The sequence below is a fragment of the Phascolarctos cinereus genome, unplaced genomic scaffold, assembly GCF_003287225.1.
Source record: "Phascolarctos cinereus isolate Bilbo 61053 unplaced genomic scaffold, phaCin_HiC Scaffold_5;HRSCAF=322, whole genome shotgun sequence".
Taxonomy (NCBI): domain Eukaryota; kingdom Metazoa; phylum Chordata; class Mammalia; order Diprotodontia; family Phascolarctidae; genus Phascolarctos; species Phascolarctos cinereus.
Window position 1 is genome coordinate 9,690,104 of NW_027555958.1, and position 17,658 is coordinate 9,707,761.

The following is a 17,658-nucleotide window of genomic DNA, read 5'->3' on the forward strand; positions in this document are numbered from 1 at the left end:
GGCAATGGGGTTGAGTGACTTACCCAGGATCGCACGGCAGATAAGTGTTGTACGTCTGAGGCCGGGTTTGAACTCAGGTCCTTCTCTGTCCATGTTTGAACGTTTTTGAGGAGAACCAGTGACATCACGATGTCTTGACTAGAGAGTGAATTGGATTTAAGTGAGGCAGAGGTGCGCCACATTATCAGCCTCACTCTCTTTCTGGGCCACGGAAGCCCAGTGGTAAGACAAAAGTCAAGACGCCTGGCGATGGCCCGAGATGCAGCAGAGGACCTTGGCATCCTCAACGTCTGACCGAGCTCTAGGCATTCCGCAGCACCCGAGTCCGCTGCCACGATGGCCACTGGAACAAATTGTTCTCATCCACCCATGCCCCCGGGGGAGGTCTTCACATGCCGGGGGTAGACACCCCCCTAACACACCAATGGATTTAAGGCCCCTCTTTAGCCTGTCTGCCCAGCCAGTTTACTGCGCTGTGGCCGCTGTGCATGCTACAGCCTCTTGGAGACACAGGTGAGAGTTGAGTCCCAAGTGGACACCCAAGGTGGGGGAGCAGCCCTGGAAAGGGCTCAGCAAGCCTTCATACCAGAGGTGCTAGTCCTCCCTGCACCCCCGCAAACCTCCACTGATTGATTAATGAATCTGATTACACCCCACGTTATTTTTGCCTAAGGGGCTGTACTACTTAGCTAAGCCTAGTTTAATAGATAACAGGATAATAGGAGTAGGCATTGCTCTACTTTGAGTCCAGATTGGGCCTTTTCAGCTCTGAGACCAGCTAAGCCCTATCCTGGCACAAGTTCAGAACTATGCTGATGATGATGGAACCAACAAGTCATTGTCCTGTCCTCCTCCCTAAACTGCCTCATGTTCTGCAGCTCACTCAGCCCTCCAAGGCATGTAACGTCTATTTACAATGTAGATGCCCTGTCACACTAAAAGAAGGACCTAGTGGATATTTTGTTTTTATTTCAGGAAGACCAATGTTTTCCTGCTGGGGACACTAAGGTCTTCAGAATTTCATGTTTAACTGGACTTTCCTCTCACCAAAGAAATCCTTTGCTCTCTTACAGAAAGAGGGATGGACATAAGACAGAAATACTTGACTCAAGTCCTGCCTCAGGCACGTGCCCACTGTGACCCTAGACAGGTCGATTCACTTTCCTGTGCCTCAGTTTCCTCATCTGCAAAATGGAGATAATATAGCACCTGCCTCTCAGGATTACAATGAGGCTCCAATAAAAAAATGGCCCACGAACTCCTATCCCAACTTATGCTTGCTCCAGAAGGGGGCTACTTTGTATCTCTCCTGAGGGTTCTAAATGAGGAATAGAGGGCTTATCAGAACTGTTGCGCATGAGCCCCCATCAGTGTGTTCCTCCCAATATCATTCACCCAGTTGATCTCTCCTCAGTATCAGTTAACCAACTGACATCAAGTAGTTTTTATAAAGGGATAGTTACAGAGAAGGCATAGCAAAAACTGAAGTCCAGCAACTTCAGAAATAAGGAGCCCACTTTCTTTTACCACAGGGGTCCCTGGGGAGAGTAAGGTCAAACTTAAAATGGGTTTTGGCCGTGGCAGAATAGATGGATGAGTTGTTTTCTTCCTTGCTGATATCTAAGTTGGTGGATTAATTGATCCCCTCCCGGGCTGGGTCAAGCAGGTCATTACTCAGATGTGACTAGTCAGCAGACTCAGCTGCCAGCAGGCTCCATTACGGACTTCATTTAGTCTTTTGACCTTTCAAAGCTCGTGAGATTGTAATCTGGCCCATTCTGCCCCTGGTACTCCCTCACCTAAGATCGGGAAGGAATGAACACGACACAGAGAAGAGAAGAGCAGTGCCATCCATTCACAGCCCAGTGGCAGTCAGCTGAAAGAGTGGGCCCGAGACCTTTCCCCAAACCTGGAGGTGGCTACCACTTTTTGCCTTGCTCAGGACTAGGAAAGAGAGAGAGATGACAGGAAACAGTCACCTGCGTCTGCTCTGAATCAAGGAGGGATTCGCTTGGTCATTCCTTTCCAGAAGGACACTCGCCAAGTTTCCATGTGGATTGCCAGTTGCCATAGCATATCATGCCTGCTCGAAAGACTGGGATCTCATTGGCCAGTCTCTCCCCACCCCCAATAATAGAGATGATGCAAAGTGATTTACTCTAGAACTGTTGTTATTACTATGACAACATGACATAGAGGATAGAAAACTGGAAGATACGTTAGAGGCCACTTGGTTGAATCTGCTCATCTTACAGATGAGGCCCAGAGATATTAAGTGCCACGGGTCAGCAAGCCAGAGAGGTAGAATTTAAATCCAGAGCCTTCGACTCCAGAGCCAGTGTTCTTTCTACCCTGACGTTTTAGAGACAAGGGCTCAGAGCCTATTTCAGATACTAGCTGTCTAACCCTGGGCATCGTGCCATGTTCTTTCTCTCTTCAAATTTTTCCTTTAAAAATTTTTGATGTTTGACTGTACTCTATAACAACCCTCCTTCCCTGTAACAAAGACATAATTAAGCAAAACAGACCCAGTCTGACAGTATATGCAGCCTTCTACACCCATATTTTGCCATTTCTCTATTAAGGGGAAGAAAATTAATGTCATCAACAATCATTTCCCTTCTCAAATTTTCCTGAAGCACTTTGCCTGGCTCTCTATTTTGCCCTAATCGCTCCCTACCTTAGATTATATTTATCTATATTCACGTATCACTAGCCCCACTCCACTAGATAATAAACTCCCTAAAAGCAAAGATTGTCATTTTTTTATTCCCTGAAAGACATTTTAACATAGTGTCTTACCCATAGTAGGAGCATAAAGCTGGACAGTGTCCAGAGCAGGATAACTAGGATGGTGAAGGTCCTTAAACTCATGATAGCATTAATTGAAGGAAATGGGGGTACGGGGTATTGGCAAGCCTTCAGGGAGTCATGATGATTGTTTCCAAGTATTGGAGCTATCATGGGGAAGAGGGATCAGGATTGTTTTGCTTGGCCCCAGAGCGCTGATCCAGAAGGGTGTGTGAGGGTGGGAGGGGGGTCACAAAGAACAAAGATTACCTTCACATAAGAACAAACTCTTGCCATGAGAACTGCTCCAAATTGAAGGGGCCCCCTCAGAATACTGGGGCCTGCTCTGCCTTGGAGAAGTTCAAAGGCTAAAATGCATGCTGTCATCTCCAGACTTCAGTATCCTTATCTTCCTTCCATCCTCAGTCACCTCCTCCATCAAGCAGAAGGAGCTGTACAGGCCCTTCTTGGTCAGGTCAAAGGAGGTGGTCTCTGAGGTCCTTTTCAGCATGGAGATGTTGTGCCAGTGTGAGCTGTTATTAGGGACACCAGTGTTTAGTGATCGCCATTATCATCATGTGCCCTGTTCCCACGGATGCACGGTTTTTAGTCTACCTAAAGCAACCGCCCAACACGGCATTCAGGTTTATTTTCTAAGGCAACAACTGCTCATGAGCCTTGGTATTTTTGCCTTTGAAGCTTGCCCCACATACAGCAGCTAGATTGAATCATACCATGCCATCAGAACTGCAAAAAACATTTATTTCAGAGAGTGCTAGATATAGAACCACCATTCGGTGAACACTCTCACTACCCATTCCCCAAACTACAACCTCCCAGACAGGTAAAGCGACTGGAGAGCGTCCAGAGGAAAGTGACCAGCCTGGCAATTCCCCTCATCTTCATAGGCTGTCATGAGGCTCAAACATATGTAAAGTGCTTTCAGTGCTTCCAAGGTTACATAAATGTCAGTTAAAAACAAAACAACTCTGGAACCCTTTTCTGTGTCTAAGTTGGGGGGGGCAGGGTAATCAAACAGGTCCCCATTTCAATGTATCTGTTACAAACCACACATAACCCTAGCAAAAATGTTTGAGACAGAATGGGATAGGGTCTGCCCCTGTGATTTCACCAGGAGAGGAAGAACCTTGACCAATATTTATATGGGCAGCTGGGTGGCACAGTGGAGTGCCTGGAGTCAGGAAGAGCTGAGTTCAAATCCAGCCTCAGACACTTTCTAGCTGTATGACCCTGGGCAAGTCACTTTGCCCCGTTTGCTTCAGTTTCCTCATCTATAAAGTGAAGGAATTCCCTCTAGATGGCTTCTGGGGTCCTCTTCCGTTCTTAGTCTCCGCAGTACGGTGCCTCGGAGAGCGAGCTGGATTTGGAGCCTTCCCTCTCCTCTAAATGTCTGGTCCTGAGGGCTAGAACCCCGCTTTAAGCTCTAGAGTTGGGACCCTAGACGCCCTCCACGACCCGCAGCGGGCGCTCGGGATAGAGACAGTGGCAGCCCTGCTCCCAGCTCCGCTCTCCGCCGCTCCGGAGTTTGAATCTTCCCGCCTCTCAGAACCCTGCCCACCAATCAGAGCCTTCCCTGATGACATCACCACGCCGACCTGCACAGCCTCCTGGGGAATGGAGTTCAGAGGGTGTCTCCTTTTGAGCAGTGCCCCCGAAGCATCACAGGAAGCGAAGTCCCGAGGGCGTGTCCTCCTTCGCCAGGGCCACGAAGTATAACCAAAGTGACACGGAAGGGGCAGAGGCGGGATTCGAACCTCAGCTCGCTGGCCTCAAGCCCGGGGCTCTTTCCCGGCCTCGCTTTTGGCTCCCCCCACCCCAGGTGTGTGAGTGGACGCACTAGGGGAACGCATAAAGTTCTTGTTTAAAAAAAAAAAGCGTGTGGAGGGGGAGGGGGCGGACCTAGGAAGCCGTCAGCCAATCAGAGGCGGGTAGTCTCTCTGGCCCCGCCCGTCGCTTCCGCTTCCGCCTTTGCTGCTGCCGCTGCCTGAGGGGCCGGAGCCGGAGGCCGGAGAGCCAGAGTGCGGTCGCTGCGGATCCAGTGCCAGGGCCGGGGGATGGTGTGGGGCTCCCCAGGTGAGTGGGCGAGCTAACGCCGGACAACCCCGACCCTGCCACTTCTTCTCTGCCCGAGCCCTCGGGGCCCCGTGACCTCCCCCGTGGGCTGCTGCAGCTCCCCTCCCCCTCTCTTTGGAACGCCTCCATATGGGACTTCAAACCCCCACATGGGACTGGTGACCCCCCTGACATGAGACTGCAGACCCCCCGGAAATCCCCCCCAAGGGACTGCAGACCCCCCGCGTGACCACCCCCCCGCAAGCCTCCCCATGGGACTGCAAACCCCGCCTCCGTGTGACCCCTCCCCCACAGCACTGCAGACTCCCCTGACTTGTGATCCCCCCGCCCACAGAACTGCAGACCCCCCCACTCGTGACTCTCGTGCCCACAGAACTGCAGGACCCCCCCCACTCGTGACCCCTCCTGCCCACAGAACTGCAGACCCCCCGATATGTGACCCTCCCCACAGGACTAGAGACTCCCCTCCTTGTGACCCCCCCGACATGAGAATGCAGACCCCTTCCTCCCTGTGATCTCTGTATAGGGCAACAGACCCAACCCCCCCTCCCACTACCTTGTATAGGGCTGCAGGCTTCTGGTGTAACCCCTCCTCACATGGGCTGCAGGACTCCGCCCCCACTCCCTGTTACCCTCGATGTAGGGCTGCAAGATGCCTGTGTGGTCTCCGCTACAGGGTGCTGCAGGACTTCTCCCCCTCTCTCTGTCATCCCCTACCCCACACGAAGGGCTCAGGGTCATTTCCCCCACACACACACACAGACTGTCACTTCCCACGTAGGGCTTCAGGGACTCTCTCCTCTCCCCTCCCCCCATGTCATCTTAGATCCTGTGGTTCCCATATGGGGCTGCAGAAAAGCCACTCCCTGTGACTCCCCATATAGGGCTGCAGAACTCCCTCCCCCCCTCCCAGTATGAGGCTACAGTAGTCTCCACCCACCCCTCATGTCTTCCTAGGCCCCCTGTGATGCCCGCTCATTTGAGACTGTAGACCTTGCTGTGTCCTTATAGATCCCTGTGAACCCTTCCTCCACCACATACACACTTTGGGGCTTCTGTTTCTTCCACCACGTCCTTGTCCCCTTTCCCCATAGCATGGTGTGTATACTCTGCCCCACCCCTGTCCTGCTCAGCCCCTCACCTTTGCAGGCTTCAGCCCACTCTCTCATCCTCGTTCCCTCCTTATTCTTGTGATTCCCCCATCAGTGTTCTCTGCTGCTGCTGTGACCCTTTTCCCCAAGCATCTCCATGCCCTCCCCCTCATCTCTGCTCCCTCCCTCACAGTAAGGAGCTATAGGCCTGTCCTCCTTCATTTTCTCCTAGGCTTCTGTCACCCTCCCTCCATCTGCAGACCTTCCTCACTGAAGACTGTTCCCTTCCACCTTCTCCCAGGCCTGCTGGAGCAGGAGACACCTGCCTTACCCCGCCTGCCCTTCCCCTGCCCCAACCCTTTCTTTCTTTGGCCCCTGTAGCCTTCCCTCACCCACCCCCCTTGTTGAAGGTCTCTCTTTAACTTCCTCCCTTCTGAGCAGGCTCTGGAGGGCATGGAAGGCCCAAGGCATAGCCCTCTGTCAGAGCAAAGGCAGAAGAAGATGTGGGAAATTCTGGACTCATAATTTTAGCGCTGGCAGAGAATGAGCTCATCTAGCCCAGCCTCTTTCTGCAGATAGGCAGCCTGGGGCCAGTTTGTAGTTTATCAGTAGCTTGGAGGAAGGAATGGATGGCCTGCTCATGGCAGCTGAGCAGGGCAGATGACTTCTGGAACACTGTGTTCAGGTGTGGCCCCACAGCTGATAGGGAGTTAACCTAGAGAGTGTTCAGTGGAGTGGAAGGGGATGGTCGGCTCGTAGATTTAGAGTTAAAAGGGACATCAGAGGCCATTTATTTATAGGTGAGGAAACTGAGGCCAGGTTTGACTTGCCCAAATGTCACGGACAGGATTTGAACCCAAGGCCTCTGACTCAGTAGCCTCCCCAGTAGCTCCCTATGATCTTCATGATCAGATGCAGAATGCTCTGTTTGGCATCGAAGCCCTTTATGACCAAGTCCCCTCCTGCCTTCCCAGTCTTCTTCTGCCATCTTCCCTGGCACCTGCTCTTTGATCTGCTAACACTGCCTCCTGGCTGGTCCATCTCTCAGCTCCAGCCCTTTTCCTCTGGCTGTCCCCCATCCCTGGAACGCTGGGCCTCCTCTTCCCTGGCTCCCTGTGAGTCCCATCTCCCAGAAGCCCTTCCCCACCCTTCTGCATTCTGGTGCCTTCGCTCTTTGAGTTGTGTCCAACTTGTCCGGTGTAGAGCTTGTCTATGCATGTTTATGTGCTCATTGTCTCCCCTTTAGATTGGGAGCCCCGGAGGGCAGTGACTTGGCCCTCTTTGTATCCCCAGTACTTAGCGTGGTGCCTGGCACTTAGCTTAATAAATGTCTGACTGATTCCAGGGCCAGTGTTCTCTCCACTGTGAATGGTCCAGGCTCCATTCCATCCTCCATTGGTTGGAAGGTCTCTGAGCATGTGTGGAGCAAGCAGAAAAGAGAGGGGGGTGGGTGGGCAGGGTATAGAAGAATTGGAATGTGGGAGGGAGGCGGCTCTGTTTGGCCCCAGAGCACAGAAATGATTTTCACTTTGTTGTGATCAATTAGCAGGCAATCCTCAAGGAGCATTTTCCTGAGGGGGAAACAGCATAAATAAATAGATAGGTGGTGGTAGTGGTGTTCAGTCATGTCCAACTCTGCTTTTCTTGGCAAAGACACTGGAGTGTTTGCCATGACCTTCTCCAGTGTGTCCCCATTTTACAGATGAGGAACTGAGGCACACAGGACTTAAATGACTTGTCCGGGGTCACCCAGCTAGTAAGTGGCCCCTATGCTCTACAGAGCATTACATAGAGTAATTACAAGGTGAGCTGCAGCTGGACATTTGTGGATTGAGAGCCAGATATTGTAGACAGATTAGTTCTGTCCTCTGTCACATCCTGACTAGGTGACTCTGCTCTTGCTTAACCTGTCATAGAAGCTCTAGAGGGAGTTTCCTGTAAACACCATGAAATCACAGGTTACACCCAACTGGTATCTGGGGTAATGTGGGTGGGACTCCTGGGCAGTCTGAGTGAGGCCTGGGGTTTGAGAGGAGGGGGCAGTTGGTAGCTGAGCTGGGCTTTGAGGGGAGCTGGAGGTGAAGGAGGGGTGCAAAGGCCCCAACAGGGCAATGGGCCACTTCTCTTACTTAGGTCTTCAGACTGGCTAGCTACTCTTGTGTGGGGATGTGGGAGGAGTTCTTGTTCAACATTCTGCTGGGATTGGGTGGGTGACCCACGACCCCTTCCACCTCTGAGGAAGGGTTTGTAGGAACATATGTCTGGGAAGGGGCATGGATTGATCCCCAGTTGACTGTTGTCAGGGCCTAAGGAAGTAATTGTCATGTCAAATGAGATCATGTTTCTAAAGCACGTGGCACAGGACCTGGCATATAGATGCTATAGAAATGTTGTTATTAATTGCTCAAATATCTGAGATGCTGGAAATCCTACTTAGAGAGTCCTTTCCTATCACCCTAGGATGGCAGTTGCATAAATAATGTCCCCATTTTACAAGCAAGGAAACTGAGCCTGAGAAGTGACCTTGCCTAAAGTTAGACAAGCAGTGTGTGTGCTGGGAGGACCTTGTGGGACCCGGAGGACAGTGCTCTTTAGATTGCTCTTACATGCTCTGGGCTCTGAAGTGGGGAGAGAATAAAGAGGCCCAGACACTGGCACCAGTGTTCACCTGCCCCCATCTAGACTGACCTTTGTTTCTTACAGAAGAAGGTCGTTGGGGGATTAAGGAAGAGGCAGCCAGAGGGGTCCCAGGTCTAGAGGGATAAATCCTGGAAGGACAAGACGAGAAGGGCCGCAGGGTGCACTAGAGGAAATGAAGTGAGTGGGCTGAGGGGCGCTTGTTCCAGACTTAGCTTTTGGAGCCGTGAAGAGGCTGAATTGTGTCACTCTGGGGGTCTGTTTGTCTTACCAAGTTGGAGCTATTAATGGATCGGTTTTGTCCTGGAGAGAGAAGCAGTAGCAGAGAAGAAAGAACCCTGGATTTGGAGTCAAGACCTGGGTTTGAGCCTTGGTCTTAAGCACTTCCTAGTTGTATGATTCTGGCAAAGTCACTTTGAATCTTGGTTTTCTGATCTGTAAAATGGGGATTAAAAAGTACTCAGCTTTATAGGTTTGTTGTGAGGAGGTGCTTCTCAAACCTCTTGTTAACAGTGAGTGATGATTTGCCCTCTTTACCAGTGCTTTGGATGGGTCGGCAGCTTTGCAATGAGACAAAGCCTGGAGAGCTAGCTACTGTGTGAGGTCAGGCTTAGAATTCAGAAAGAAGGGGCTGGAGACAACATGGCTGAGCTAATTAATGACTCCCCATTTATGTACTTCAGTAATGAAGGATACCTAACTTGACAGCCGTTCCCATGCACATGACATGCAGGATTGGTGGATGTGGGTCACAAGCATGGTGTGGATGTGGTTGCTAGCACGTGGCAATGCTGGGTGAGAAGATGTGTATGGTAACCACAGAAAGAGAAGGTGAGGACATGAGTCTCATGCATGGGACTCTGACAGCTTGAGAGTGTTTGGAGCTGGGGAGTGTTGGGGGCCAGGATCACTTGTGATTGTGGAAGATGAGGAGCAGTGGAGACCCCTGGAGGAGAGAGCTTGAAGGGGACGTAATAGTGGTGTTCAGAGATTTGAGACTGTTTAGTAGGAAAGAGGATAGATTTGTTCTGTGTTAAACTCCCACCTCGTGCCAGGCCCTCATCCCCTCTCAGGTGGCAACGTCTCCAGACTCTCTTCTCCCATCTACCTTCCATAGAGATGCGAAATTGGTGTGTGCCTCAATCACAGATCCAGTTAGGGCGCCTTCTGCTCAGGATGCTTCGGTGGCTCCCCATTGCTGCCAAGATCAAATACAAAGCTAGCTTTTCCATTTTTCAAGCCTTTCATGATCTGGCTCCAGTCTACTTTTCACTCCCCTTCACACAGTCCATGATCCAGCCAGACTGGCCTGCTGGTTCCTCATTCACAACTGTCCATGGACCCCTTTTTCTGTCCCCATGCCTGGAATCCTGACCCTCCTCACTTGTCTCTTACATCCCAAGCTCCCTTCAAGGCTTAACTCCAGTGTCATCTCCTTCAGTTTCGCCAGATCTTAGTATGTTCCCCCTGCCCTCCCCCGCCAATCTCTGTATATTTATTTTAAAATTTATCCTACATTTACTTAACTCTGAACCTACTCCTCCCCCCAGTAGCAAGTTTTTGTCTCTCTTTTGTCTTTGTGCTTAATGAATGCTGCTTGATTGATTAAGTTATAAGAACTCAGCTTGAAGCTGAATGTAAAATAGAAGGAAAGTGTATCTTCCCTGCTGGAGCTGTCCAGCAGCTGAGTGAAAAGCTAGACGTTCATAAGCTCTCAGTTCCTGGAAATATTGGACCTTTGGCTAGATGACCATTGGTCAAGGGCTTTGTAAAAGGACAGAGTAGTACCTTCGATAGGAGGCTGGGTGGGATGGACTGAGATTCTGACTTGGCCAAAGTTGGCCTTGGAGTCAGAAGAGCAGAGTTTAAAGCCTGGCCCTATCACTTCTTCACTGTGACTATGAGTAAGTCATCTTGCTTTTCTGATCCTCCTAAAATGGATGAACAGAATCCTTGTGCTGCCCACTTTACAGAGTTGTTTTGTTAAGTTCCATGTTGGTACAGAAGTTGCTTTTATTTCTCCCTCTTGCTTTGCCCACTCCCACTGCTCATTCAGGCACTCTTGAATCCTCACTGCCATAACTGGAGTAGCTTCTAAATGCATCTTCTGGCCTCTATAGTCCACCCTATATACATTTGTCAGATTAGTCGTCCCAGTGCATAAAGGCTTTGATCTCATTTAGATGCTCAGAAACCTTTCTTTGCCTGTTGAATAAAATCTAAGTCCTTTAGCCTGACATTCAAGACCCCCAATGTGTCTCTAATCTAAGGTACCTTTTCAGCTTTATCTCATACTGTTTTTCTTATCTACTCAGTGCTCTAGCCAGATTAGACTCCCCCATCCTTCAAGGCCTTGCTTAAAAGGCCCTCTTCCACTAAGCCTTATTTGGTCTTCCGGGCCAGAAGTGATCAATCCTCACAGTGCGCTTTTGATACCTCTCCTATGTGTGCATTATGTTCTAGTTAGTGGTTTTATTGGCCAGTACACCTGATCTCCCAGTCTGGATTATAAGCCTGATGGCAGGTATCTTTTGAGTGTTTCTATTTCCCACAGCTCCTTGATATATTAGGTGCCTTATGTTTGTTGAGTGAATATATTTTTATATTCTGAGCAATGGAATTCTAATGGAATTGTGATGTAGTTTTAGCATGTCAAAATAGCACATTTAATTCTATTCCCAGTAAATCTTGCCAAGTCCTGATAATGGTAATGGAAGAAGCAGGAGGGCAGATAATGGAAGATGGGGATAATTCAAAAGTCTTTTGTTTGATTTTGCAGGGTTTTGTTCTTCTGGTGGGCAGTTTCTAAAGTAGTTATTAGATGTCATTTGCCCATGGCCACCTGTTACGTGAGGCCTTTTCATGATTCCATTAGCCATTATATCATATTTACTTGTACCCATCTTCTCTCTGGATAGATTGTAAATTCTTGAGGTCAAGGACAATTCTTTTTTATGTATCCCTGTGTTTAGCACATGATGTGCTTAAATTCTTGTTTGATTGATGGCAGTGGGACGTGACTTCTAAGTGGCTGAGCAGAAGTGGAGTGGGCACGCTCAGAGATTAAAAATTGCTGTGGAAAAGTTGATCAAGTAGATGATTGTCATAGTAATGATCTGAAGTGGACAGTTAAGATCACTTTGGGGAGTATGTAATCTCCTGGGATCTTGGGCAGCTAGCTGGCACTGCAGTGGATAGAACGCTGGGCCTGGAGTCAGGAAGACCTGAGTTCAAATCTGGTCTCAGACACTTACCAGCTGTGTGACCCTGGGCAAGTCACTTAACTCTGTTTGTCTCAGTTTCCTCATCTGTACTGGAGAAGAAAATGGCAAACCACCCCGTCTTTGCCAAGAAAACCCCAAAAGAGGTTGAAAGGTCAAACATGATTGAAAACGACTAAATAACAAAAGGATCTTGGGGTGAGAAGACCTGCATTTGAATCTCAGCTTAAACTGACAGCTGTATTAATCCTAGGCTAATCACTTAAACTTCCTAAGCCTCAGTTTCTGCATCTGTAAAACGGATAATGCTTGCATTAACCACCTGAGGGTTTTGTTGATGTTTGGACTTGTGATTTCAAGTTCTGAGTTCCCTGGGCAACTCTTCTGCTCCTCACTAATGGGGATCTGCAGCTCCTCTGAAATTCATCAGCATAGAGAGTTGGCCCATTCCAGGTCCCTGAGCCAGCTTGTCTCCTAAGAGGGGACTGAAACCAGGCCCTCCTGACTCTGAGGCCAGTCAGTGTTCATCTCGCACCTCTCACCATCTTTCTGGATTACTGTGAAGAAAACAATTTGGAAACCTAAATGTTCTTTACAGGATCATGGATTTGAACTGGAAAGGACCCTAGAGGTCATCAAATTCAGCCTAATTTTTTTCACATGAGGAGGCTGAGGCCCACAGAGGTTGTCTTCCCAAGATCACCCAGGAATAAGAATATGAGCTTTTACTAGATTCATAGAATTTTAGAACTGGAAGGGATGTTAGCGGTTGTCTTTGTCTGAGCCCGTGTCTCAGACTTGTAGACTGTTGTGAGTGACTTGCCCCTCTGAACCTACAGAGCTAGTAGGAGGCGGATAGGAAGATTTCATCACAGATCTCTGCCCTTAATTTTACCAGTGGAGAAAACTGAGTCCCTGCGAGGTAAAGTGCTTTCCCTGTAGTGACCAGGGAACTACAAACTTCAGAAGGGACCTGAGAAGTTGAGCAGTTTCAGGGTCATGGGTGCAGAGCTGGGAGGGACTGTCAAGGCCAGCCCTCTTGTGTCACTGATGAGGAGATTGAGGCCCAGAGCGAGGAAGTGATTTGGCCAAGATAGTAGCAAAGTCGGTGGCTGAGACAGGTGTGGAACCCAGGCCTTTCTGAGTGCCAGGTCCAGTGTTCTTTCCACCATTCCACACTGCCTCTGGTCTCTGTTCTGTTTTCCTTTTCATAAAGAATGTATCTTTCCCAAGTACAAAAAGAAACTGAATACCCATGAATATCGTGTTCTCGTCAAGTAAAGTCAAGATAAAACATAATAGCAGCATGTAACAGCAGCTTGACATTCTGCCAAGTTCTTTCTTCATCCTTTAACATGGCACATTTAATGGGGGACATTTCAGAGAGGGGGATTCTGGCTGTTTAAGGAACCACTTAACAGTTAGAATTGTCCTTAAGTGGAATGGGCTTTTTTGGAAGGTGGTGGGTCCCCTGTCCCTGGAAACCTTCAAGTTGGCTGGGGGCTGTCTTCTTGGGTCTGCTGGAGAGTGCGGATCAGCTCTGCTTGGGAGAACATTCTGTGCATAGTGGGGACAGGTCATCCTTGTGCTTCCTTGTGTGCAGAGCCCTGGATTCAGAGTCAAGAGAAATCCATGTTCAGCCCCTCCTGCTGATCACAAACCAGCTGTGTGACTCGGGGCAGGCTGTCACCTTCTCTCAGCCTGAGGTTCATTAGCTGTAACACGGGGATGATATTGTCCCTAACTCATAGATAGGGTTGTTGAGTTAATGTTTCTTAAGCACCGTATAAATGTTAGCTGTTGTTAGGATGTGTTAGGCCCTGCCCTCCTCCCCCTGGCTGGAGTGACTCAAGCTCTTGCTAGGGTTTTTTTCCTTACGGTTGAGTAGGAACTATAGCAGAAGGGGCCCTGTCCAGTAAAGCAGGTCAGCTCATGCCTGAAGATTGGCTGGGAACTCCCTGAGAGCAGGGACTTTTCTTTTGCCTTTTTGGCAGTGCTTAGCCCAGGCCCTGGTAAGTGCTTAATAAATGCTTCTTGACTCAACTTGACTATTGATTTATAGTTTTGAATAGATTTGTTCCATTTCCCTCTGCCTTCATCTTTCTGAATAATGCTTTAAGTGATAACACATCCCTGGAAAGGTTTCTTTAAAAAGGCAGTGCCTCTGCTTTGGAGTGAGAGAGATTTACAATATCTTCCAGTTCCTCTTCGCACAATGCCTCTGAAAAGATGATTGGCGGGCCACCATTGTGCACAGTTGGATTCTTCTAGTATTAGGGTTAAGGAAATAACAGGAAAAATAACCATAATTTTGGTTTTGGCATGAATTAACAATTTACTTGAGACATTTTATAAACTTCAAGCCTTACCTCTTTAATGCCTCATCAGAAATCCTTAAATTCAATATTTATTTTTATGTTCTTATCTGTCCAAAGTATTCTTTTGGGTCTTTGACTCTTTTAAAAGTGGTCCACAGACTGAACACTTTTGTCTTTTTTTTTTAAGGCAATTGGGGTTAAAGTGACTTGCCCAGGGTCACACAGCTGGTATCAAGTGTTTGGTCTGAGGCCGGATTTGAACTCGGGTCCTCCTGATTTCAGGGCCAGTGCTCTATCCACTGTGCCACCTAGCTGCCCCTAGACTGAACACTTTTGAAAAAGTATATAAGGAAGTATTTTATGTTAAAATGGCTCTATATTGGAAGTGACAAGAATCATCCCCCGATTCAGAGCTACCTTCTCTCTCTCTCTCTCTCTTTCTCTCTTCCCCCTCCCAGTCTCTCTCTGTCTCCTAAACCTTCATCAGTGTTCTTTTAAAAAGTCTGTCACTCCAAAGACGCCATCCATGCTCCTCTTTCCTCCCCTGGCAAACAAAAAAGTATAGTTACGCTACAGGCAGATGTTCCCTGCATTGTTGGCTTTGGCTGAAAACGTATACCTTGTTCCTCACCTGTAGTCTACCTCCTCTGTACTGAGAAAATAAACCATGCTTATAGACAGACCTGTGAAGCCACAGTTGGTCACTGCACTGATCAGAGTCTTGATAACCCTCTATGTTGTTTCCCTTTTCATTAGTTTGGTCTTTGTGTGATCTGCGTATTCTGTTTCCCATCAAGGCATGTTTCCCAGAATTTTTCAAATTTAGTATTATAGCAGAATATTTTGTTATATTCAGTTGTTACAGTTTATTTAGTTGATTTGTTCAGTGGATGCCAAAGTAGGTTATCCACTTTCTTTCAGTTCTTTACTATCACAGAAAATGCTGCCATAAACATTTTTTAGATACGGAATGTTTGTCTCTGACGTCTTTGGGGACACATACCTAGTAATGGTATCGTTAGGTCAAAGAGTACAGTATATGCAATTTTATGACTTTCTTAGTATGATTCCAAATTGTTCACCAGAACAGTTGAACAGATGTACAGCTCTGCCGTCATCTGCATGCCTCTCTTCTCACAGCCCCACCAGCAGTTGTCTTTTTTTTATCTTTTGTCCAGTTTGATGTGTGTGAAGTCAAACTTCAGAATTGTTTTAATTTCCAATTATCTTAGTGATTTGGAGAATTCTTTGAAATAGATGTTTGATAATTTATATTTCTCCTTTTGGAGACTTGGAGTCTAGTCTTGCTCCTGACATAATACTATGTGATCTGAGGCAAGGCACTTAGCTCTAGGCAATTATCTAAGACTGTGGTTGTAGAGCAGACTCTAAGATGTGTTAGTAGAAGATTTCCTCAAATTAATGAAATACTTGGTCTGACTAAAAAGAAAAAAGGTAGGAAGAAAACTAGTTCTTCATAGTCTTTGGCCATTTATAATTGGGGAAATGGCTTTTTATATGGTGTTATCATTTCCAGTGTGGCTTGGAGAGCAGAATTTTATCATGGATATTTTCTGGAAAGATTTTTTTTTTCATTTTGCAATTCCTCTTATCCCATTTGCACTGATTTTTGTTCTTACAAAAGCAGTTAATTTTTATGTAACCAAAATGACCTCACTGAGAGCTCCTTTATTATGGGCTATAATTCTCTGTTATCCAATTTGGTTCCATACTATCTGCTCAAAAAATAATTGTCCTTGGTAGACAAGAAAGAAAACACTGAGATGAAGAATTTTCCCTTTCTCTATCTACTTTTATCGACCCATTTACTCTAAGCAGTGGTCTTATTCTAGCTTTGATCTTGCCCCCAATGTGGCTTTAAAAAATCCTTTTTCTTGTCCTTAGCATTTATAACAATTCTCATTTCATATAGACCTTTCTGATATTGTTTCACATGTGCCCACAGTGCCCTGCTACCCTTCTGTATTCACATTTAATCAGTTGTCCTTGTTTCTTTCTGCAGTTTGTTTTCTGTTTAGCTGGTGAATGAATTCCCCGTGCACCAATATCTGGTCCATCTTTTGCTGGGATTATTAATATTTGTGTTGTTAAAATTTTTTTCTTGAAAAATCTCATCCCTCTTGAGCCAACTTTGCTGGTGATATTTTAGATCTGTCTTGGCTATCCTTTCTCTGAATTTAAAATCTGTTGTCCCAAAATCTAGGTACACATCTGATTATTCCATCCACATTTTCTTGGTTATTGATCACAGATATTAAGATGAGATAATCGGTTTCCCCCAGAAGTCCAGTGATTCGTACTCCGCAACAGGTCATAATCCGTCCGGAAGAGCAGTCCCCTGCACTGCTTCTTCCAGTTTGAGGAAAATACTGTTATCCTGAAACAGATGGATGATTTGGCCACTGTTCTGCATCTGGCAGAAATGCAATTGTAGATCGTTGAAATCAGATTTCCTTCCTCACCAGCTTCACAACTTCTGGAGCTCGTTTATTCATTTCCAGTTTTAGTCTGTTTGGTTGGCAGACTACAGCCCCTCGGCCACCCTCTACCATCTGTTTTTGTATGGTCCACAAGCAAGGGATGATCTTGGTCTCGGCCTGGTCCGTAGGGTATTTTTGCCCCAGTGTCGCTGTTTCTCCTTCCATTAGTCCTCCCCCAAATATTCTCCACCATGTTTCAACCTGGTTTGGGTAGTTTGTACTGGGTGTATTTCTCTGTAAACTGTGCAGTTCTGGTGCCTCTAGTCCTCTGTGTGTTCCTCTGGCCGTGGGCTAGTCACGAGAGAGAAAACCCCCCATTTTAGTGATAGCAGATGTGGGAGTTACTTATGTTGAAATCTCTGGTTTGCTTTGCTTGTAGTCCACACTTTATATGTTCATAAATAGAGACATCTGAGGCTGTTTGGGTCATTACTCTCTTCCTGGATGTTATCTTCTTGCTGACCCTTTGGCCTTGATAACTCTTCAGATGACCCATGTTATCATGGGTGTTTCTCCGATAGTTGGCTTGAGAGTTACATGTTGGCAGTTTTTTTCTTTCTTCTTCCATACCATCTCCAGAGAAATTGATTTTAACCAGCTCTCAAAATCATCTCCATTCCGGGCTACGAATTCCTCATGTGTGTTTCTGAAGTCTCAGACCATAATCCATATCCTAGTCTTAACTGTTTACTTCCCTAATCTTCTTTTCTGGAACACCAACTTTTAATTGGAAGAAATGTTGTCTGTGCCACTCATGTCCCTAAAAGTTCTTCATTTGTTTCATTTAGCCACAGAGGCGTAATTGGGTGAAAGTTACAGGAAAAGAGCTTTTGGCTCAACATTAGGAAAAACTTATAGACAATTGGAGCTGTTCAGAATGAAAAATGCTTTCTTTGTTGGGGTGAGTTGCCCATCAGTAGACGTATTCAGGCAGTAGGGTGTGCTATGTATACTTGTCAGGGATTTTGTAGGTGGGAGTCACATTTTAACTGTGCTTTGGGCTACA

General features: G+C 47.2%; 1 protein-coding gene across 2 annotated transcripts in view; it reads left to right on the forward strand.

Annotated features, from left to right (window-relative positions):
- Positions 1-4,760: 4,760 nt before the first annotated feature.
- The window catches only part of UBE2F (ubiquitin conjugating enzyme E2 F (putative)), a 123,892-nt gene continuing 110,994 nt past the window's right edge, over positions 4,761-17,658 (forward strand). Inside the window, exon 1 of one of the 2 annotated variants that reach the window (XM_020972128.2) lies at positions 4,761-4,884. The gene's annotated coding sequence lies outside the window, so the exon portion shown is untranslated. The remainder of the gene's footprint in view (positions 4,885-17,658) is intronic. The other variant, XM_020972127.2, reaches the window with a different exon arrangement.